Below are 25,353 nucleotides of genomic sequence, written 5' to 3'. Positions count from 1 at the left end.
GGTGCGAAGACAGCTTACCTGCTGGAACATGTAGACAGTGACAACCTAGAGGTGACCTCCTTCCTCACCTGGACCGCTGCCCCTGCTCTCTGTCCTGCCCGTCCACTCTGCCCCATGTGTCTGGACAAGAAGCAGCTCTGACCTACTGTGTGTCACACTGCACTCTCTATATCCATCATCTGTCCCCTGGCCTCCACCTCACCTTCCTGCAATCACTCAGCAACATGGAATGTAAAAATGCCCATCTGTGTTCCTGAAGCATGCAAACACCATTGCTCCATCTCTGAAACACTGCAAATTTTTAGTGTACTTGCAAAAAAAAAAGCAGTCAAAGCACCTTCAGAGTCTCAGAGCCCTAACAAGAATATGCAGTTTTCCCAAGGCCATGCAGAGTCCACCAGCCTTGCTCACATTGGGACAGCTTAGTTGAGACTATGCATGTCCTTAGATTATCAGTGACCACCTGTGGTTCACCATGGCTTCACAAGGTGGGCATAGCAGCATCACTGAATTGACTGTCATGTTCATGAAGGGATGAGACAGTGAGAGTAAATCTGTCTTCTGGGCATCAGTTCACCATCAAGGCCACTGCTGTACTGGGCCTGATGTGGGTACACCTCACAGTCCCCAAAACAAAGCTGAAGGCGGCAGTGGCTGGTCCCCAAGAGACGTTCCAAGAAGTCTTGCCCTTCTGTTTATCTCCCTTGTTTAGTCACTATGTAAAATTCAAGCTAAAAGGGTTGCAAAAATGGAGAAGAGTAAAGACAGTGGAAGCATTCATGATTCAGCCAAAATAAACCATATATTGGAAATAAGAAAAAATGAAGGCATAATTTAGAAAACTCATATATCAGAAGTCATTGATCAAAGTATGAGGAAATATTGCAGGCATGAATTTTACTAATTTGTGGCTATCACATATGTACTACTTAGTTTAGGCATGTGTTGTGATCACATATTGATGTGTTTAAATTTTAATCAAACATGTTTCTCTTAGGCCATTTGAACATAATAGTGTTATTTAGGGCCATTATAAAGAGCACAGAGATACAAAGCTTAGCCAGCATGCCCATTGCTTTGTATAGAAGCTGCCTTTATGGTTGAACTCATGATGATTTCCTTGAGTTCAAGTTCATCCATCTCACCTTGAGTGGACCAAGATATTATAAGATTGTTTTATAAAGTGAATGGCACTAATGTGCCACCTCAAGATAGACCCCAAGAGCTCGGTTCATAAGCCTGTTATAAATTATCTGTGAGAACCCTATGAAATATAAATTATACACTCATGCTTAGTAACATTGTTCTTGTTGATATTTAATAACTATGTCATGTCTGACTCTCAATGACCCTATGAACTGTACCACACCAAGTTCCTCAGTCCTCCACGATCTTCCAGAGTTTGCTCAAATTCATGTCCTTTGAGTCGATGATGCCATCTGACCATCTAATTCTCTGTCATTCCCTTCTCCTCCTGTCTTCAAACTTTCCCAGGGTCTTTTCCAATGAGTCAGTTCTTTGCATCAGGTGACCAACATACTGGGACTTCAGCTTCAGCATCAGTCCTTCCAATGAATATTCAGGACAAATTTCCTTTACAATGGATTGGTTTGATCTCCTTGCAGTCCAAGAAACTGTCAAGAGTCTTCTCCAGCACCACCTTTCAAAAGCATCAGTTCTTTGGAGCTCAGGTGTCTTTATGGTCCAAGTCTCAAATCCATACTTAACTAGGGAAAAAACAACCACACTGTTGACAGCCCAGAGCTTTTTTGGCAAAGTGATGTCTCTGCGTTTTAATAAGCTGTCTTGGGTTGTCATAGCTTTCCTCCCAAATACAAATTATCTTTAATTTCGTGGCTGCAGTCACAAGCTGCAGTGATTTTTGAGCCCAAGAAGATAAAACCTGTCACTGCTTCCAGTCTTTCCACTTTCTATTTGCCATAACGTGAGGGGACCAGATGCCATGATCTTAGCGTTTTTGAATGTGGAGTTTCAGACCAGCTTTTTCAGTCTCCTCGTTAACCCTCATCATGAGACTCTTAGTTCCTTTTCATTATCTTCCATTAAAGTGGTATCACCTGCGTATCTGATGCTGTTGATATTTCTGCCAGCAATCTTGATTCCAGTTGGTCATTTATCCAGCCTGGCATTTAGCATGATGTGCTCTGCATATAAGTTATAGAAGCCACATGAGGCTATCTTGTACTCTTTCCCCAATTGGGAACCAGTCTGTTGTTCCACGTCCAGTTCTCACTGTTGCTGACTGACCCACATACAGGTTTCTCTGGAGCCAGGTAAGGCAATCCGGTATTCCCATATCTTTTAGAATTTTCCACACTTTGTTGTGATCCACACAGTCAAAGGCTTTACCATAGTCAATGAAGCAGAAAAAAAAAAATTTTTTTTCTAAAATTGCCTTGCTTTCTCCATGATCCAGTGAATGTTGACAATTTGATCTGGTTCATCTGCCTTTTCTGACTCATGCTTATACGCTAGATGTTGTCCGATCATGTACCGCTGAATCTTAACTTGTAGGATTCTGAGCACTACCTTGCTCATATGAGAAATGAGCACAATGGCATAGTAGTTGGAACATTCTTTGTCATTGTCCTTCTTTGCCATTGAGAAACTGACCTTTTCCAGGACTGTGGCCAATGCCAAGTTTTCCAAAGTTGCTAACACATTGCTGCAGCCCTTTAAGAGCAACATTTTTTTTAGGATTTTAAAGAGCACAGCTTGAATCTGTCACCTCCACTAGCGTTGTTCATATACTGCTTCATAAGGTCCTCTTAACTTCACAGTCTAGGATGTCTAGATCTGGTCTTGTTGAGTTACACTCCATTGAGGGGAGACATTCTAGTCCCTGACCTCTGATTTTTAGTAGGAGTAGAATTCAGGTGTATGGGGTTATTGAAGAAAGTTGAGACCAAGATTTCTACTTGCACATACTCTTTCCAGTGCAACATTCATACTTACAGTCAACAGCATAAAAATTTTCTTCCTTTGTGCCTGAGACATATTTTTCTATGCATTCTCCATGCTCCCGTAAAAACAAAACATATTCAAGTTCATTAATTAAGATAATAAAAATTAGATGTATAATTAGGATTCTTTCTGTATAACACTCAAGAATATGTGTCAGGTATCACCTCGGTGCTGGTGAACAATTTGACCTTCAAAAGGATGTGAAGTCGCTCAGTCGTGTTCAACTCTTTGCGACACCATGGACTGTAGCTTACCAGGCTCCTCTCTCCATGGGATTTTCCAGGCAATAGTACTGGAGTGGATTGCCATTTCCTTCTCCAGGGGATCTTCCCGACCCAGGGATCAAACCTGGGTCTCCCGCATTGTAGACAGATGCTTTACCATCTGAGCCACCAGGGAACTATGACCTTCAAAAGGATGACCTTCAAAAGGTTGTCTTAGATCCAGTCACTTTCAAGTGACAAGGATGGTTTTTCTACACACTAAATCTGACGAGTAGTTCCAAAGATAAGCTGCAGATACAAAGAGGTCATGTTTACAGCCAATAAACATGGAAAATTCTAGAATTTTAGGTAGAAAGAAAGAGGATGAACTTTTCCTTTATATATATAGTTTCTGAAAACTGAGAGGCATAGCCGTCATGACAAGCCTTGGGTATTGTCACAACCCTCCCAGTGAGTCATTAGACAATGAAAGTGGAAGTGTCTGTCACTCAGTTGTGTCCGACTCTGTACAACCCCATGGCATGTAGCCCGCCAGTCTCATCCTCTGTCCGTGGGATTCTCCAAGCACGGAGACTGGAGTGGGTTGCCGTTTCCTTCTCCAGGGGAATTTCCGAACCCAGAGATCAAATCTGGGTCTCCTGTATCACGGGCAGATTCTTTACCCACTGAGACACCAGGGAAGGCCTCAATAGAAAATATGATAGCCACCGGGCCTTATTAGACAATATGAAACCCACCAGGCTTTATTACACAATATAAGAGCCCCCAGGGAAGCCCTCAACAGGCAACATGAGAGCCAAAAATCACCAAAAAGTTTAATTTTCTCCAAACACGCACTCTTCCTCCATCACAATACCATACGAGGATTAAACTTCGAAGACACATGTCTGTATACAGATGCATTTCACACTCACACAGACACTTACGCAAGAAAACACTTAAGTACACTTGATGTGCTTATTGATATTGTGAAGAAATTTATGCAGACAATATAATAAGTATATATTGTTATCTCTGCAAGAAAAGAGTAAGTGGCTTCACGTATGTCCTCTGTACATGTATGTGAAAAAAGGAGTATTTGGCGCATATAAAGAATCTTCATGAAAATAACAGTAAAAGGAGCTGGATTGATGAGGAATGCCTGCAGTGAAGTGTGGTGAGTGTTCTTAGTCACTGAAAGTGCAAGTGCTAGTCACTCAGTAATTTCTGCCTCTTTGTGACCCAATGGACTATACACTCCATGGAATTCTCCAGCCCATAATACTGGAGTGGGTAGCCTATCCTTTCTCCAGTGGATCTTCCTGAACCAGGAATTGAACCGGGGTCTCCTGCATTGCAGGCGGATTTTTTTTTTTTTTAACCAACTGAGCTATCAGGGAAGTTTGAAATGCATTGAATTCACAGAAAAACAACCACAAGGTGGGAACGCAACAATTATTCAATATAACTGCAAACACACAACATTTTATCTGAGCAGACAAACTCCTTTCATTTGGCTTGAAAAATGTAACTCCTTTCATTGGGTGTGAAAAACATGATTCCTTGCATGTGTAGACACTGACAACTGTTTAAATATTGTGCAGAGTGATGGAATGTGGGGAAAATCATTCATAGTGCATATTTTTCTCACGTGAAGAGCCACAAAAGTTTGGAAAATGCAGATCTGTTCTTACCTATGGCTCTAGGGGTAGAAATTTAATGATGAGTGAAGATAAAGAGTATGAAAAGGCAAAAAAGATAGCACACTGAAAGATGAAAGCAAAACTCTGTCTGAGGAGGCCTTACGAATAGCTGTGAAAAGAAGAGAAGCAAAGAGCAAAGGAGCAAAGAAAAGATATTCCCATTTGAATGCAGAGTTCCAAAGAATAGCAAGGAGAGATAAGAAAGCCTTCCTCAGCGATCAGTGCAAAGAAATAGAGAAAAACAGTACAATGGGAAAGACTTGAGATCTCTTCAAGAAACTAAGAACTATCAAGGGAATATTTCATGCAAAGATGGGCTCAACAAAGGACAGAAATGGTATGGGCATAACAGAAGCAGATGATATTAAGAAGAGGTGGCAAGAATACACAGAAAAACTGTACAAGAAAAGATCTTCATGATCCAGGTAATCTCGATGGTGTGATCACTCACCTAGCGCCAGACATCCTGGAATGTGAAGTCAAGTGGGCCTTAGGTAATATCACTATGAACAAAGCAGGTGGAGGTGATGGAATTCCAGTTGAGCTATCTCAAATCCTAAAAGATGATGCTATGAAAGTGCTGCACTCCATATGGTAGTAAATTTGGAAAACTCAGTAGTGGGCACAGGACTGGAAAATGTTGGTTTTCATTCTAATGCCAAAGGGAGGCAGTGCCAAAGAATGCTCAAACTACCGAACAATTGAACTAATCTCACACGCTAGCAGAGTAATGCTCGATATTCTCCAAGAGAGACATCAACAATACGTAAACTGTGAACTTCCAGATGTTCAAGATGGTTTTAGAAAAGGCAAAGGAACCAGAGATCAAATTGCCAAAATATGCTGGATTATCACAAAAGCAACAGAGTTCCAGAAAAACATCTATTTCCGCTTTATTGACTATGCCAGAGTCTTTGACAGTATGGATCATAAAAAACTGTGGCAAATTCTTCAAGAGATGGGAATATCAGACCACTCGACCTGCCTCTTGAGAAACCTGTATGCAGGTCAGGAAGCAACAGTTAGAACTGGATATGGAACAACAGACTGGTTCCAAATAGGAAAAGGAGTCCGTGAAGGCAGTATATTGCACCCTGCTTATTTAACTTATATTCAGAGTACATCATAAGAAATCCTGGGCTGGAAGAAGCAAAAGCTGGAATGAAGATTGCTGGGAGAAAAATCAATAACCTCAGATATGCAGATGACACTGCCCTTATGGCAGAAAGTAAACAATAACTAAAGAGCCCCTTGATGAAAGTGAAAGAGGAAAGTGAAAAAGGTGGCTTAAAACTCAACATCAGAAAACTAAGATCATGGCATCTGGTTCCATCACTTCATGGCCAGTTGATGGGGAAAGAGTGGAAACAATGGTTGACTTTATTTTGGGGGGCTCCTAAATCATTGCAGATGGTGACTGCAGCCATGAAATTAAAAGATGCTTATTCCTTGGAAGGAAAGTTATGACCAACCTAGACAGCATATTGAAAAGCAGAGACATTGCTTGCCAACAGAGGTCAATCTAGTCAAGGCTATGGTTTTTCCAGTAGTCATGTATGGATGTGAGGCTTGGACTCTCAAGAAAGCCGAGCACTGAAGAACTGATGCTTTTCAACTGTGGTGTTGGAGAAGACTCTTGAGAGTCCCTTGGACTGCAAGGAGACCCGACCAGTCCATCCTAAAGGACATCAGTCCTGAATATTCATTGGAAACACTGATGCTGAAGCTGAAACTCCAATACTCTGGCCACCTGATGCAAAGAACTGACTCCTTGGAAAAGACCCTGATTCTAGAAAAGATTGAGGGCAGGAGGAGAAGGGGACGACAGAGGATGAGATGGTTGGATGGCATCACCAACTCAATGGATATGAGTTTGAGCAAGTTCTGGGAGTTGGTGATGGACAGGGAGGTCTGGCGAGCTGCGGTCCATGGGGTCGCAAAGACTCAGACATGACTGAGTGGCTGAACTGAACTGACCTGACCTGAAGGAAAGGAGGTGTGTTGGAGAAATTTTATAACTTTGTTTTTAAAAACAAAGCTGTTTCTATTTCTGAGTATGTTGTGTCTTTTTGCCACTCAGGCTGGTCTCTGTTGCCAAGGGCAAGGGTCATCACTCTCTAGATGCAGTGCCAGGATTTCTCACCAGGGTGGCTTCTCTTCCTGTAGAGCATATAGCCCACAGGCTCAGTCATCATAGCACATGGGCTTACTTGCTCCCGGGCACGTGGCATCCCTCCAGGCCTAGATGGAGCTCATGTCTCCTACATTGGCGGACGCATTCTTAAGCACGGAGCCACCAGCTGAAGTCTGGAGGTTTATGTCTTGACTGTGTGGATGATGAAACGATTGTGCACGTGTGAAAGCTCAATGAATTGTGTATAACAGAATTGTGCATTTAATTACATGTAACTATACTTCTGCTCAATTGCTCAGTTGTGTCTGACTCTTTGGAACCACATGGACTGCAGCCTGCCAGGCTCTTCTGTCCATGGGATTCTCCAGGCATGGAGTGGGTTGCCATTTCTTATTCCAGGCAAAATTGATTTCAGAAAGATTAGCCACATGAAAATTTAAACATAAAACACAGAAATTGTAAAATACCGCAAAGAGGATGATGACGGATGTTCTTTAAAATATTAATGAAAACAGACAAATGTTTCTCCTGAGATAGGATATATACGTGTGTGAGTCTGTTCCTGTATGCTGCTGCTATGTCACTTCAGTCGTATCTAACACTGTGTGACCCCATAGATTGCAACCCACCAGGCTCCGCTGTTTCTGGGGTTTTCCAAACAAGAACAATGGAGTGGGTTGCCATTTCCTTCTCCAACGCATGAAAGTGAAAATTTAAAGTGAAGTCACTCAGTCATGTCCCACTCTTCGTGACTCCATGGACTGCAGCCTACCAGGCTCCTCCATCCATGGGATTTTCCAGGCAAGAATACTGGAGTGAGGTGCCATCGCCTTCTCCCTGTTCCTGTATGAGTGGTTTTATCTTAACTGTAAGTATACTATCAAATGATGAAGCTGAAACCCCAATACTTTGGCCACCATTCTTTGTGAAAAACTGACTCATTGGAAAAGACCCTGATGCTGGGAAAGATTGAAGGCATGAAGAGAAGGGGATGACAGGCGATGAGATGGTTGGATGGTGGACATGAGTTTGAGCAAGTTCTGGAAGATGGTGAAGGACAGGGAAGTCTGGCATGGTGCAGTCCATGGGGTCACAAAGAGTCAGACAAGACTGAGTGACTTAACTGATGGTTTCAAACATATGGTTATATATAATATATAATCATTTATATATATATTTATAAAGCAATATCTCCAAGCATAAAACATTTAGTTGTTTCTTTTCTTAATATTTTTATTCCTCACAATGCATACCTGAGTTTACATGTTCTGGTTTGTTTATTTTTGGGGTGGGGTGAGGTAGGGATAGGAGAAGGCAATGGCACCCCACTCCAGTACTCTTGCCTGGAAAAACCCATGGATGGAGGAGCCTGGAAGGCTGCAGTGCATGGTGTCACTGAGGGTCAGGCATGACTAAGGGGACTACACTTTCACTTTTCACTTTCATGCATTGGAGAAGGAAATGGCAACCCACTCCAGTGTTCTTGCCTGGAGAATCCCAGGGATGGGGGAGCCTGGTGGGCTGCCATCTATGGGGTCACACAGTGTTAGACACGACTGAAGCAACTTAGCAGCAGCAGTAGCCGAGGTGGGGATAATTGCCGAACGGTTAATTGTGTTGATTTCTGGCATACTTGCATATTCCTAGGAAACTGTCTGTGTTGTAGTGGACATTCCATGAATGGCACTTGGATCTGTGTGTGTGTGCTTGGTTGCTCAGTCGTGTCCAACTCTTTGCCACTGCATGGACTGTAGCCCACCAGTCGCCTCTGTCCATGGAATTCTCCAGGCAAAATACTGGAGTGGGTTGGCATTTCCTGCAGGGAATCTTCCTGACTCAGTAATTGAACTCAGGTCTCTTATGTCACTTGCATTGGCAGGCGCCTGAGAAGGCACTAGGGAAGGTCACTAGGGGCTCTGACAGCTTTGGTAAACTCAGTGGTGATGAAACCTCCAGGGAGGAAACCCCAAGGGCAGAGCTGACTGTATACTCTCCCCGCGCTCTTGGCATCTGGGTCAGTGGGAACCATCTCTTACAAATTCTGCAGGGGTCACGCCCCTTGTGGGGACTGCAGATTCCAGAAGACGGACCTCGTCCCTCTGCTGTGTTCCTCTTTCCTTTAATGAGTTGATGCCAGTGGAGCTTGGGGGTTCCCTCTCTAAGTAGAGTTTTCGGGACATTCCCTGGAGGCTCTCAGGGGCACTGCCCCCGCCCACACCCAGCTCAGAGACCCTGGTCAACTTCACAGCTCAGTGCCGCATGGTCTTAACATCGTCCAGAGAGTTCCCTGCAGACGGGGAAGACACACCCTCCCTCAGGTCGTGGTTTATGTGTTTTCCTTCTGGGTGATTTTTACTTACTTGACATAAAAGTGGTAGAGTATTGTGTTATTTTCTTCATCAAACTCAATGTAATGCATGAAAATGTGGAATGGTGCGCCCTCAGTGATCTTCTCTATGTTATCAGCTGCGATGTAATGGGTTATCCATCTTCCTGTGAACTAAAAGTAGATATTCCTTCAGAAATCTTAGTCCATCTGTGTAAATTCTGCCTGACATTATCTCTCAGGAGGTTCTGTGCCCTTTCACTTGGGCAGAAGTTACCTATCTTTAGGAACACAGCCCAAAGTATAAAATCATGTGAGAACTCATGTCAGAAAAGGAGATAATTGAGGTATTATTGAGATAGCTTGAGGTATCTTGTCAAATGCAACAGCCCTAATCCAGCAGCTGTGTGATCTCCCTTCAGTTTTGCAAGAGTAGGGAACATGCATGAGAGCCAATGAATGGATGGTTGAGATGATACAGACATCACAAACAGCAGGTATAAAGCCCGTGAATGGAGCAATTTTCAGTTGCAGGGAGATGGTTAGACTTAGCTGTCCACATGACCAAACCTCGAAAGGGACACTCACATGGATATATGCCAAGATCTCCTCCCAAGTTTGGACCACCGTTCAAATGCCCCTGGTACCTGTGAGGTGTCTCCATGAGCTTCACCTTGACTGGCAACAAGCAGACCAAGGACAAGACTGCACAGCAGAGCCTTCATTTTGTTGACTTTCGTGGCCCTTCTTCTGTAGAAGCTGAGGGTGTCCCAGTGGTTGGAGAGGATGCAAAATTGCTGCCACTTTTATCGCCTGCATCTGCTGGCGTGACACATCATGAGCCAATGGCTGTTCCTCATATGACCACAGGTGCAACAGAAGGCACCTTCAGGATCCTGGGTGGCAGAGATATACTCTGCTGGCATTCTGTCATTTTGATAATGATATTTGTTTTGAGAGAAGCATATGTGGATGCGGGCATTTGACCTGTAAAGTAAGTGAGAAATTGCAGTACATCCAATATTGCAAGGGGACAATTATTTATTTTCCTGTTTATCATGAGATCCAAAATGAGATGAGCTGTCCAAGGTACATATCCCTCACTTCTGCATCGTTTCCTTAACGTGGAGGAGACAGTGTAACATTTATTTTCTAAAAGTAAAGATTGGCTGTGTGGTTTGGCCAAGGGAACACTATTTCCTCAGAGACCCTTGGAAAGACTCTTATTATTCTGAGGTGAGGAGCAGGTCACCTAGCATTTATCACCTCCTCCTGCCCCAATGTGGTCTTTCTCCTCTTAAGTACTAACAGGACAATCCGTTCAAATACCCCATAACCTCATCTGAAGAAGGCACACAAGTAGTTTATTTTCAGTGATTTCTTTCCAGACACTCTTTTACCCACTTGCTTTGTAATATGATATTGACTCACTGACTCAGTTCTTTCTCCCAGCAAGCAAAAGAGTTGGACATCAGTCCTTGCAATTTTTAGAATTTTGAATGGAAAAAATACATTTCTTAGCTCAAGGTCACTGAAATAGCCTTTTTTCTTTGTATTTATTACCAACTTTTACTTATCTTCATCTTCATTCATGGTAATTTGTCAACTAAATATATTAAAAGATTTATTTTGTTCTCAGTATACAAATTACGGAATGAGATTCATTTTTCCTGAGTCAACTAAGTGAGAACTGATGCAGTACTGGCTGCTCCTGTGATCGATCAGAGCTCAGAATCCTTCATTTGGGTTGAAGTCAGGCCTTTGAGGAGAGCTTGTCATCTCAAGGTCATCCTCAGCTCACATCTTCAGAGGATCACTTCCCTTCATGTTCATGGGGACTGACATATCTATGTTTTTTCCTTTTATTCTCTTCTCTTTCAGTTGCAATATCATGCTATCTCTTTTGTTCATACATTCCTCTGTATATTACCCTGTCGTATTTTCAGCCATGAAGTCTGCATGATAGAAGGCTTTCATGATTCAGAATATCCTGAGACCGTCTCCTGTCTTTGGTCTTTGATCAAGATACTAATTTTCCTTTTCTGTTGGTTTGTTTCTTTCTCTTGGCTGCACCATGCAGCATGCAGGTTCTTAGTTCCTCAATGGGGATGAAACCTGTATGGACCCTGTACTCTGTGCAAGGGAAAGGCAGAATCCTAACCACTGGACCACCCAAGAAGTCCCTGATTCAGATAAATTTGAGTCATCATGTGATCCCAGCTCACACCCCTTATCATCCCATCATCACCCTTCCATCTCTACTTGTGTATATCTAGCATTCCTAGGTTTTCGTTTTGGACTCTTAGCAACATGTGTCCCCTGGGAGTGTATCCTAGGACCATCCTATCTTAGGAAGATCTTTCTAACTGCCAATCAAGGGGAGATTAGAGTCTAGTTCTTCTAGGAGATTATTGCAACGGTTGTAATAACCGTGTTGGTTTCCCCTGGTCTTAGCACTCTTCTTCCCTCACTGTGTTCACAAGTCTGTTCTCTATATCTGCATCTGTGTTCCCTCCCTGCAAATAATATGTAGCTGGTGAGAAGTTGCTGAAACACAGGGAGTCCAGAGAGGCGCTCTGTGATGACCTGGAGGGGTAAGATGGGGTGAGGGGAGGGGGCTAGGGTGCTCAAAAAGTGATGATTAATAATAATTATGGCTGATTGCATTGTTGTATGGCAGAAGTGAAGAGAATATTGTCAAGCATTCTCTACCAGTTAAAGATAGAATAGAAAGGAAAAAAGTTTTCATCCTTAAGGTAACTGATAAAAGGAAAAAAAATCCTATTGTTTTGTACTGAAAGGACTCATATGCCCTTGAATCCCAACTGTCATTAATATTGGTCAAATTGTAGGCAATAGACTAATAAATAAAAACAAACCAGCTTGAAAAACATTACTGCTGTAACTCCCTCCAAATAACACTAAGTACTGTTTGGTACATGTTCCTGTGGTCTCCTCAAATTTATTCAGGTTTTTGGAACTGAGAAGTCTCTAACAACAGGTTATTAATTTTGTTTTCCTTGTCTCCTTTTTTCTGTAACCACTGTTTTTACATCTTAGATTGCGCAACTCCTAACTAAACAGTGCAAGGAGGCTATTGATCTTGGCCACTCAAAATTCCAGGTTCCTTCAAGGATACACGACCAAGGTTGCAATGCAGTTTGAGTCTAAAGTTGAGACAATAAAACACAAGCCCACTATTTTAAAGAAAGCACCTGTGCATATAACTTTTATTACAAAAATATACATTATATATATTTATATATGCATTCATTTATTTGTCTGGGCCGGGTCTTAGTTGCAGCAGCAAAATCTTAGTTTTGACATAGCTGGGATCTTTCGTTATGGCACGTGGACTCTCTAGTTTTTCTACTGACAGACCAGTGAATCCAAGAAAGGTGGGGGGACAAGCAATATGACTTTCTTTGGACAGTCGGCTGAGAAGATGGTAGACCAATGCCTCAAAGTAACCATCTTGTCAGTATCCGGAGGCCAAGTCCTTTATACAGCCAGAGGGAGAGAAGATATGAAAAACTAAAGTGAAAAGGCAGAACAGAGAGCTAGAGACAGCGAGGAAGTAGAGCACAAAGGATCTTCAGTCTTGCAGAACATCTCAGGATTGGCCAGCCTCTGGAATGTGTGTGTTAAGTTCTTCTTTTCACAGCTGGGCCGGGTCAGTTTATCTCCCTGTGAGCTGAGAAAAGGCATGTTAACAGGCAGATTGAAGGGTAGGGTCGTTGGAGGCAGGCTATAATGTATGATGATAATAACAATGGCAACAAAAAGCAAGTCAAAGAAACAGTTCCAACATGGAGTCACCTTTGGTTCTTCATGACAGTTCCCCACTGTCAAAGCCCATTCCACAGTCTTGTGGAAAAAGAGGGCGGTAACCATTCTGCTTCATCAGAAGTATCATTCAAGGAGTGTCAAGGGACAGGGACTCGGGGTGTGGGTATGGCATAGTCCTCTTGGAAGAGTTTGTCATTAACCACACCATAGAGTTGCCAGAACTGACACAGGACAGGGAAATAGACTGTTGGAGGGCACAACAGGAATTCGTGTACCAGGACCCAGGAGAAAGGAAGAGTGACCCCACAGCAGACTGTCCTGGACTTGCCTGAGGGTGTCCAGAAGTCTCCGGTGGGTGAAGGTGTGGGTCAGTGGTGGCCTGCTACGGGTTAAGCACAGGGACTCTAGAGGTACATGCAAGGGATATTTTGAGGGAGGTCACCATTATCTTCAGTCCTTTGGCCACCTCATGGGAAGAATTGACTCATTGGAAAAGACCCTGATGCTCGGAGGGTTTGGGGGCATAAGGAGAAGGGGACGACAGACAATGAGAGGGCTGGATGAAATCACCGACTTGATGAACATGAGTTCGGGAAAATCCGGGAGTTGGTGATGGACAGGCAGAGAGTTGGACATGACTGAGCAACTGAACTGAACTGTACTGAACAGTAATGTCACCCTGCACTTTCCGTGCATGAGTCTTAGTGAGTGGAACCTACCTTCCTTTCTCGGGACTGAATAAGATGCATTTTAGGGATTTTCTTTGATAAGACTGCCCCCTTCCGTACAGTAGGGTGAAAGTGAAAGCGTTAGTTGCTCAGGCCTGTCCAACTCTTTAGGGTCCTATGGACTGTAGCCAACCAGGCTCCTCTGTCCATAGCATTCTTCAGGAAATATCAGAGTGTGTTACTGTTTCCTCTTCCAGAGGATCTTCCACACCCGAGGATAGAACTTGGGTCGTCTGCATTGCAGGCGGACTCTATACCATCTGAGCCATCCGAGAAGCGCATATGCTGGAGGACTCATAACTCTGCCCCAGGATGGTTTAGTCTGGTTTCTCCCTCTTCCCTGGACACCTGAGGGCCTGTCACCAAGTCTACATAAAGACTGTCTCCGATGAACACCTGTCCTATGAAAGGCACAGTTTCCCGGATACTTAACATGGACATTTGTGTGTATTAAATGAGGTGACTTTTGCACAGACATGCATGGGCAGGACAGATGTTCAGTCAATTTATTTAAACCCTCCACAATCAAATAACACCAATGAGGACATGATTTAATGAGAAGGAGAGATGAGATGGGAGAGGGAGTGTGAGTGTGAAGAGAGCAGGATCATGTTAATCAGGAACCAGGAAAGTCATCTTCGTGTTGTTGATCTTGATTCCACGGAGACGAGGACGTGTCTGGTCTCAGTGACTCTGTAGGTGAATAAGAGAGAACCAAAGGTTTAGTAGAGCTGACTGTGAGACAGCTCACAAGGGTGGGCCTCAGGCAGTAGGCTGTTCAGGGTACAGGGAGCTGGTAGCTGATCCAATAACTGATTCCAGGTGGACCTCAACACTGCACATTTCTGTGATGGCAGATTGTCCTCGGAATGTACATGTGGTTGGAGATTTCCCATTTCGGATTGATTCTATGAGTAATGATATCACAATGTATGTACAAGGTGGTGCTTCATCTAAAGATGATTTTCAGGCTCTATATTTGGAGCAGACAACCCTAACGCTGCACCTTTTGTCTTTTGGGTCCTCAAGAATTTTTTTTTAATGTTTTTATTTTTTAAATATTGTTTAATTTTAAAAATTTTTTACATTTGAATTATTAATTTTTAATATTCTAGTATAGCTGATTATCAATGTTGCATTAATTCCAGGTGTACAACAAAGTGATTTAACATACAAAAGTTAGTGTCTATTCTTTTTCAGATTCTCTTCCCATTCAGGTTTTATAGAGTATCGCGTATAGTCCACTGTGCTTTGCAGTTGGACCTTGTTCTCTATCCATCCTGTGTATAATAGTTTCCATCTACTAACCCCAAACTTCTCAGACAATAGGGATCTGTCTGCAATTCAGGGGACCCAGGTTTGATCCCGTTGTTGGTAAGATCTTGTATAGAAGGGAATGGAAAAACGCAAGGATGTTTGCCTGGAGAATACCTTGGACAGAGGAGCTTGGAGGGCTATGTTCCATGGGGTCGCAGAGAGCCCGATGTGACTGAGCAAGGAACCTTTCTTCCACTTTCCCTTTCCAACCGCAAACCTCCTAATCCTTCTCTTGCCAAACCCCTCCCACTTGGCAAACTCAAGTCTTTTCTTCACGTCTGAGTCTGTTTCTGTTTTGTAAATAAGGTCCCATGCAGAAGTGATATCTAGGTGAAAATGAAAGTTACTCAGTCGTGTCCAACTCTTTGTGACCCCATGGACTAGAGCCCACCAGGTTCCTCTGTCCATGGAGATGCTCCAGGAAAGAATACTAGAGAAACTTTCCCCTTTTCCAAGGCATCTTCCCAACCCAGGAATCAAACCCAGGTCTTCCCAGCTGAGCCACAAGGGAAGCCCAAGAATCCTGGAGTGGGTAGCCTTTCTCTTCTCTAGCATATCTTCCCGACCCAGGAATTGAACTGGCTCCTGCATTGCAGGCGGGTTCTATACCAACTGAGTCATCAGGGAAGCCCTGCTTCTTTAACACCGATTCTCCCGGAGGAGGTAGGTGTGGGGACAACCACAAGGTCAGGATGCATGAGAACACTGTAGTTTCCACCTACTCATGGGGATTCCTCTTCTCTCTGATGACTCTGGTCTGCAAGATTTCCGTAGGATACGACTCTCTCACCACAGCTGCTCAGAGTTAATCAACCAAACTGTTTGCAACTTAATATGGCTCAAGAGCAGCGAAATTCTGGAGCAGAAAAAAGTCTTTCGTGGCACGTTTAAACTGTTGAGATAAACATTTCACATGCATGGAATAACAGTGTGACCATCTTACTTCATCTGGAAGGGGCACCATTAATAACGAACCTTTTTTTTTTTTTTCGGACCATGTTTACTTACATAATATCAGAGTCACTGGTTTTCACTCCTCTGGACAGTCATCTGGGGAAAAACAAAATGGGAGAAATAAAAGAGCCACCAATTACTAACATTCCCAGCATCTCCAGTGTTTCGTTCTCTCCTCCTTTTTTTTTTTTTAAACGGATCTTAAAAGAGATGACTTGTGGAAGAAGAAATTTTGAATAAGCTGATTTGTTTCCTGATATTTACACACCAGGTGAATGGTATGGTCAGGGAAAAAAGTATAATTCCATTACCACTATTGATGAAATTCCGGATATTTTCTTCTGGAATCCCTCTTTCTCTCACCGCATTTCTGAACTCCTCTTCGTGTTTCGGATCAACATTATCTCCTGCGCCTGTCAAATCACCATGCAAAAAGCAGAATTGTTGACCCCCGGGAACCCATGGATATTCCTGAATCTTCACAACCATGAATGGAACATGCCAATCAGATGTTCACTTGTATAATCTAAACCTTCAAACGGTTGCCACAACACAAAGATATGCTTTCTGTCTTAAGAACTGAGCCCATAGTTTTCTTTTTTTGCGACATCTTTTTCAGGTTTTGGTATTAGGGTGATGGTGGCCTCATAGAATGAGTTTGGAAGTTTACCTTCCTCTGCAATTTTCTGGAAGAGTTTGAGTAAGATAGGTGTTAGCTCTTCTTGAAATTTTTGGTAGAATTCAGCTGTTTAGCCATCTGGACCTGGGCTTTTGTTTGCTGGAAGATTTCTGATTACAGTTTCAATTTCCGTGCTTGTGATGGGTCTGTTAAGATTTTCTATTTCTTCCTGGTTCAGGCCATTATCACTGATGAACATAGATGCAAAAATCCTCAACAAAATTCTAGCAATCAGAATCCAACAACACATTAAAAAGATTATACACCATGACCAAGTGGGCTTTATCCCAGGGATGCAAGGATTCTTCAATATCCGCAAATCAATCAATGTAATTCACCACATTAACAAATTGAAAAATAAAAGCCATATGATTATCTCAATAGATGCAGAGAAGGCCTTTGACAAAATTCAACATCCATTTATGATAAAAACTCTCCAGAAAGCAGGAATAGAAGGAATGTACCTCAACATAGTAAAAGCTACATATGACAAACCCACAGCAAACATTATCCTCAATGGTGAAAAATTGAAAGCATTTCCCCTAAAGTCAGGAACAAGACAAGGGTGTCCACTTTCACCGCTACTATTCAACATAGTTCTGGAAGTTTTGGCCACAGCAATCAGAGCAGAAAAAGAAATAAAAGGAATCCAAATTGGAAAAGAAGAAGTAAAACTCTCACTGTTTGCAGATGACATGATCCTCTACATGGAAAACCCTAAAGACTCCACCAGAAAATTGCTAGAGCTCATCAATATATATAGTAAAGTTGCAGGATATAAAATCAACACACAGAAATCCCTTGCATTCCTATACACTAATAATGAGAAAGTAGAAAAAGAAATTAAGGAAACAATTCCATTCACCATTGCAACGAAAAGAATAAAATACTTAGAAATATATCTACCTAAAGAAACTAAAGACCTATATATAGAAAACTATAAAACACTGATGAAAGAAATCAAAGAGGACACTAATAGATGGAGAAATATACCATGTTCATGGATCGGAAGAATCAATATAGTGAAAATGAGTATACTACCCAAAGCAATTTACAAATTCAATGCAATCCCTATCAAGCTACCAGCCATATTTTTCACAGAACTAGAACAAATAATTTCAAGATTTGTATGGAAATACAAAAAACCTCGAATAGCCAAAGCAATCTTGAGAAATAAGAATGGAACTGGAGGAATCAACTTGCCTGACTTCAGGCTCTACTACAAAGCCACAGTCATCAAAACAGTATGGTACTGGCACAAAGACAGACATATAGATCAATAGAACAAAATAGAAAGCCCAGAGATAAATCCACACACATATGGACACCTTATCTTTGACAAAGGAGGCAAGAATATACAATGGAGTAAAGACAATCTCTTTAACAAGTGGTGCTGGGAAAACTGGTCAACCACTGGTAAAAGAATGAAACTAGATCACTTTCTAACACCGCACACAAAAATAAGCTCAAAATGGATTAAAGATCTAAATGTAAGACCAGAAACTATAAAACTCCTAGAGGAGAACATAGGCAAAACACTCTCCGACATAAATCACAGCAGGATCCTCTATGATCCACCTCCCAGAATTCTGGAAATAAAAGCAAAAATATACAAATGGGATCTAATTAAAATTAAAAGCTTCTGCACAACAAAGGAAAATATAAGCAAGGTGAAAAGACAGCCTTCTGAATGGGAGAAAATAATAGCAAATGAAGCAACTGACAAACAACTAATCTCAAAAATATAAAAGCAACTTATGCAGCTCAATTCCAGGAAAATAAACCACCCAATCAAAAAATGGGCCAAAGAACTAAATAGACATTTCTCCAAAGAAGACATACGGATGGCTAACAAACACATGAAAAGATGCTCAACATCACTCATTATCACAGAAATGCAAATCAAAACCACAATGAGGTACCACTTCACACCAGTCAGAATGGCTGCGATCCAAAAATCTGCAAGCAATAAATGCTGGAGAGGGTGTGGAGAAAAGGGAACCCTCCTACACTGTTGGTGGGAATGCAAACTAGTACAACCACTATGGAGAACAGTGTGGAGATTCCTTAAAAAATTGCAAATAGAACTGCCTTATGACTCAGCAATCCCACTGCTGGGCATACACACCGAGGAAACCAGAATTGAAAGAGACACATGTACCCCAATGTTCATCGCAGCACTGTTTATAATAGCCAGGACATGGAAACAACCTAGATATCCATCAGCAGATGAATGGATAAGAAAGCTGTGGTACATATACACAATGGAGTATTACTCAGCCGTGAAAAAGAATTCATTTGAATCAGTTCTGATGAGATGGATGAAACTGGAGCCGATTATACAGAGTGAAGTAAGCCAGAAAGAAAAACACCAATACAGTATACTAACACATATATATGGAATTTAGAAAGATGGCAATGACGACCCTGTATGCAAGACAGGAAAAAAGACACAGCTGTGTATAACGGACTTTTGGACTCAGAGGGAGAGGGAGAGGGTGGGATGATTTGGGAGAATGGCATTCTAACATGTATACTATCATGTAAGAATTGAATCGCCAGTCTATGTCTGACGCAGGATACAGCATGCTTGGGGCTGGTGCATGGGGATGACCCATAGAGATGTTATGGGGAGGCAGGTGGGAGGGGGCTTCATGTTTGGGAACACATGTAAGAATTAAAGATTTTAAAATTAAAAAAATAAAAAACTAAAATAAAAAAAAAAAAGAATTGAGCCCAGTCCAACTTGGTGAGCAGGACACCCTCCCCCTCAGCATCAGGAGCTGGATGACAAAGACTTGCCAGGATCTCCATGAATCTGGGCCTCAGTTCTTCCTAATATGGAACCTACTTGCTTCTCACACCTTCCTTGTATAGGTAACTTCACTCATCTCTGTTTCTAGACCCAGCTTATTAGGAAACACACTTCTCTCCTTTCACAGACACATTCTCTACTTTGCATTTAATGCTAGAGGGCAATTTACTCTTTCATGACCTACCGTTCTACCCAATAACCTTTTCTGATATACACACCTGTTGTCCCCATGGCACACACACCTGTCAGGCTTCTGTGTGGTTAGGGAGTGATGTCAGTGTTCATAAGAACAATGCATTTGAAACATGGAAAAGGGCAAATATTTATCCTGTAAGTATTTGTATCAAGGCTTACAGTACATCAGAAAACTGATATTGTATACAAACAGATACCTATAGAATCTGCATATATATGGAATCTAGAAAGATGGTACTGACAATGATCTTATTTACAGGGCCTTAGTGGAAAAACTGTCATAGAGAAGAGACTTATGGGCATGGGTAGAGGGGAGGAGACGGTGAGACGTTTGGAGGGAGTGACATGGAAACTTACATGACCATCTGTAAATTAGATGGAAAATGGGAAATTGCTGTATGTCTCAGGGAACTCAAACAGGGGCTCTGTAAAAATCTAGAGGAGTGGGATGCGGAGGGAGATGGGAGGGTGGTTCAAAAGAGAGGGACATATGTGTACCTATGGGCTTCCCTTGCGGCTCTGCTAGTAAAGATTCCTCATGCAGGAGACCTGGGTTTGATCCTTGAGTTGGGAACATACCCTGGAGAAGGGAAAGGCTACCCACTCCAGTATTCTCGCCTGAAGAATTCTATGGACTATACAGTCCATGGGGTCATAAACAATCAGACATGACTAAGCAACTTTCACACAAGCACATGTATGCTGCTGCTGCTGCTGCTGCTAATTCGGTTCATTCATGTCCGACTCTGTGTGACCCCATAGATGGGAGCCCACCAGGCTCTGCCGTCCCTGGGATTCTCCAGGCAAGAACACTGGAGTGGGTTGACATTTCCTTCTCCAATGCATGAAAGTGAAAAGGGGAAATGAAGTCACTGAGTTGTGTCCAACTCTCAGTGACCCCATGGACTGCAGCCCACCAGGCTCCTCCGTCCATTGGATTTTCCAGGCAAGGGAAGCAGATGTATATGTATGGCTGATTCATGTTGATCTTTGACAGAAAACAACGCCATTCAATACAGCAGTTATCCTTCAATTAAAAAATAGATAAAAATTTAAAAATGAAAGAAAGTCAGTCTCATTATAGCCATGGCATGAAATTAGTTGAAATATTAAATATTTCAACATTTAATAGTCAACATTTAACGTAAAATGTTAAAAAATGATTCGAGTAAAACTTCATTTTTAATATTTCAACAGAAATGCATCATCTTGAAATGTCTGATGATATGATATTCTGCACCCTATGACCTCCTGTTTCTTGGTAGATTACCTTCCAGGATCCTTAATTCTGTGAGCATAAAGATACAGGCCTTGCACCCTGAATACTGTCAGCACCTCCTCATATTCTGAATGAGTCTTGACAGTAGACATGTAACATTTCCATATCAGTGGGAATTTTAGGACGTCATACCTACCAAATAATCCCACCAGTTCTGTCTCCTTGCCATCTCCATCCACGTTGACATGACGCACTAAGAGATAGTCCTTGTCCCCACTAATGGGTTGAAATTCATTGTGACCCGCATCTGTGAGAGAGAGAAAAGATACAAACCGCCCCACTTTAACTAGTTGTCAGTTAGATTATTGTTGCACACGGTGGGTATGAAGAACGGTCCATTGTGTATTGACCCACTCACTCCCTGCGTGCACAGAATGTTACCACTAACCACGGCAAGGAAAGGAGGCACAGCTTTTCCTCACCCCAACCTTTTCCAACCATTAACCAGTCACTCCTTGCTGTCTTAGCAAGATGCTTACCACATTAGAACGTGTGTTCTAATGAACCCCACAGATTCTTTTTCTGCATTGTTTTTGATTGCTGAGTCTTCCCTGCTGCCCGTGGGCTTTCTCCACGTGTGGTGACTGTGGAGTGCAGTCTGGTGTGGTGTGAGGTCTTCTTATTTCAGTGCCTTCCCTTGTTGCCGAGCACAGGCTCTGGGCTGCGGGGGCTTCAGTAGTTGCAGCTCGGGGGCTGTAGAGTGCAGGATCAGTAGTTGTGGTGCATGAGCTTAGATGCCCCACGGCGTGTGGGATTTTCTCAGACCTGGGATCAAACCCATGTCTCCTGCCCTGGCAGGCAGAATTCTTATCCCCTGGACCACCGGGGAAGTTCCTGAGAGTGGCTTAAAACATCATGAACGTGTTATCAAATACAGATTCTAAAATTCTTGGATGTCTGTTACCCCAGCCACAAAACTGATATCTCTTGACCAACCTACCTTGTGTTCATCACCTTCTGTTCCTGAGTGCATGGGCCAGGCCCAGCAATCTTGTGAACACTTTAAGTATTGTGTTTCCTGAGCCCCTCAGTCTGGGGTATGACACAGCTCACTGCCTTGTCTGTTGGTGCGACGACAGCTTGCCTGCTAGGACGTGTAGGCAGTGACCACCTAGAGGTGACCTCCTTCCACACCTGGACCGCTGCCCCTGCTCTCTGTCCTGCCCATCCACTCTGCCCCATGTGTCTGGACAAGAAGCAGCTCTGACCTCTCACTGAGAGTCACACTGCACTCTCTACGTCCCTTCTCATTCTCCTGGTCTCCATCTCACCTTCCTGCAACCTCTCAGCAACATGGGATGTAAAAATGCCCATCTGTGTTCCTGAAACATGCAAACACCACTTGCTCAGTCTCTGAAACACTGAAAATTTTTAGTGTGCTTAGAAAAAAAAAAAAAGAAAAAAAGCAGCTTTAGAGTCTCATAGCCCTGACAAGAATATGCAATTTTCCCAAGGGCAGGCCACGTCCACCAGCCTTGATCACTTTGGGACAGCTTAGTTTATACTATGCATGTCCTCAGATTATCAGTGACCGCCTGTGGTTCACCATGGCTTCACAAGGTGGGCATAGAAGCATCACTGAATTGACTGTGATGTTCATGAAGGGATGAGACAGTGAGAGTAACCTGTCATCTGGGTGTCAGCTCACCATCAAAGCCACTGGTGTACTGGGCCTGATGCCGGTACACCTCACAGTCCCCAAACAAAGCTGAAGGCTGCAATGGCTGGTCCCCAAGAGACCTTCCAAGACGCCTTGCCCTTCTGTTTATCTCGCTTATTCAGTCACTGTGGAAAATTCAAGCTAAAACAGATTGCAAAAATGCAGAAGCGGAAAGACATTGGAAGAATTCACAACTCGGCCAAGGGAAATCACAGAATGGGAGTAGGAAAATAATATCATAATTTAGAAAACATCCTATGTTAGAAGTTATCAATGAAAAGTACAGGGAAAGATTTCAGGCATGAATTTTACTAATGTGTGATCATCGCATATGCGCTGTGCCACTACTTAGCTTGGGTAAGGGTTGTGTACACATATGATGTGTTTAAATTTCAATCAAGTATGTTCCCCTTAGGCCATGAAAAAATAATAATGTTATTTAGGGCCATTGTAAAGAGCTCAGAGATAGGAACCTTAGCCAGCATCCCCATTGCTTTAACCAGAAGCTGTGTTTATGGTTGAACTCACGATGATTTCCTTGAGTTCAACTTCATCCATCTCAGCTTGGATGGCCAAAGACATCTTAAGATTGTTTTTTAAAAGTGAATAGCACTGATGTGCAAACTCAAGACAGACCCCTGAGACCTCAGTTCATAAGCCTGTTGTAAATAATCTGTCAGAACCCTACAAAATACAAATTCTACACTCATGCTTGGTCTCATTGTTCTTGTTGATATTTAATTGCTATGTCATAGCTGACTCTCTGTGACCCCAAGAACTGTACGACACCAGGTTCCTCTGTCCTCCGTGATCTTCTAGAGTTTGCTCAAATTCATGTCCATTGAGTCAATGATGCCATCAACCATCTCATCCTCTGGCGCCCCATCCTCCTTTGAGCTTCGATTTTCTCCAGCATCAGGGTCGTTTCTAGTGAAGCAAATCGTCGTGTCAGGTGGCCAACGTAGTGAGACTTCAACATCAGTCCTTCCAGTGAATATTCTTGCTTGATCTCCTTTAGGATTGATTTGTTTCCTCTCTTTGGAGTCCTAGAGACTCTCAAGTGTCTTCTGCAGCATCACCATTTGAAAGGATCAACTCAATCTTCTTATGGTCCAACTCTCAGACATACAAAACTGCTGAGTAGAAGCACACTGTCGACTCTACGGACCTTTGTTGGCAAAGTGATGTCTCTGCATTTTAATATGCTGTCTTTGTTGTCATAGCTTTCTTTCTAAGGAGCAAGCATCTTTTAATTATGTGGCTGCAGTCACAGTCCCCAGAGATTTTGCAGCTCAAGAAGAGAAAATCTGTTGCTGCTGGCACTCTTTCCCCTTTCTGTTTGCCATAAAGTGAGGGGACCAGATGCTATGATCTTCGCGTTTTCGGATGTTGAGTTTCAGACCAGCATTTCCAGTCTCCTCATTCACCGTCATCAACAGACTCTTTCATTCCTCTTCACTTTCTTCCATTAGAGCGGTGTCATCTGCATATCTGAGGCTGTTGATATTTCTGCCAGCCATCTTCATTCCAGCCTGGCATTTAGCATGATGTACTCTTGCCTGGAAAATCCCATGGATGGAGGAGCCTGGTGGGCTACAGTTCATGGGGTCGCAAAGAATCGGACATGACTGAGCAACTTCACTCACTCACTCAAGTCACTCACTCTGCATGTAAGTTATATAAGCAGCATGACGGGACATACTAACTTGTTGTACTCTTCTCCCAATTTTGAACCAGCCTATTGTGCCACCTCTCACTATTATTGACTGATCAACATACAGGTTTCTCAGGAGACAGGTAATCTGGTATTCCCATATCTTGAAGAATTTTTCACAGTTTATTGTGATCCATAGTCAAAGGCTTTTGCATAGTCAACGAAGCAGGAAAAATAATTGTTATTCCTTTTTTTTTCTGGAATTACCTCTCTCAATGATCCACTGACTGTTGACAATTTGATCTGGTTCATCTGCCTTTTCTAAATCAAGCCTATATTTCTGGAAGTTCTCAGATCGCCTACTGCAGAATTCTAGCTTGAAGGACTTTGAGCAGTACCTTGCTTGCATGTGAATTGAACACAACAGTGAAGCAGTTTGAACGTTCTTTGTCATTGCCCTTCTTTGGGATTGAAATGGAAGCTGACCTTCTCCAGTTCTGTGGCCACTGCCAAGTCTTTGAAAGTTGCTGACTCATTGCCTGCAGCCCTTTAACAGCATCATCTTTTGAGATTTTAAAGAGCCTAGCTTGAATTCTGTCACCTCTACAAGCATTGTTCATATAACGCTTCCTAAGGCCCACTTAACTTCACACCCTAGGATGCTGGGCTCTGGTCTCACTGATTAACACTCCATTGAAGGGAGACTTTCCAGTCCCTGACCTGTAATATTTAACAGGAGTAGAATTCAGGTGTATGGGGTTATTGAAGAAAGTTGAGACCAAGATTTCTACCTGAACATACTCTTTCCAGTGCAACATTCATACTTACAGTCAATAGCATAATGGGTTTCTTCCTTTAGGCCTGAGACATATTTTTCTATGCATTCTCCATTCTTCCTTAAAAACAAAATATATTCAAGTTGGTTGATTAAG

This window comes from Ovis aries, chromosome Y, assembly GCF_016772045.2.
Source record: "Ovis aries strain OAR_USU_Benz2616 breed Rambouillet chromosome Y, ARS-UI_Ramb_v3.0, whole genome shotgun sequence".
Taxonomy (NCBI): Eukaryota; Metazoa; Chordata; class Mammalia; order Artiodactyla; family Bovidae; genus Ovis; species Ovis aries.
The sequence above is the reverse complement of the archived record's forward strand: the minus strand, read 5'-3'. Positions refer to the sequence as shown.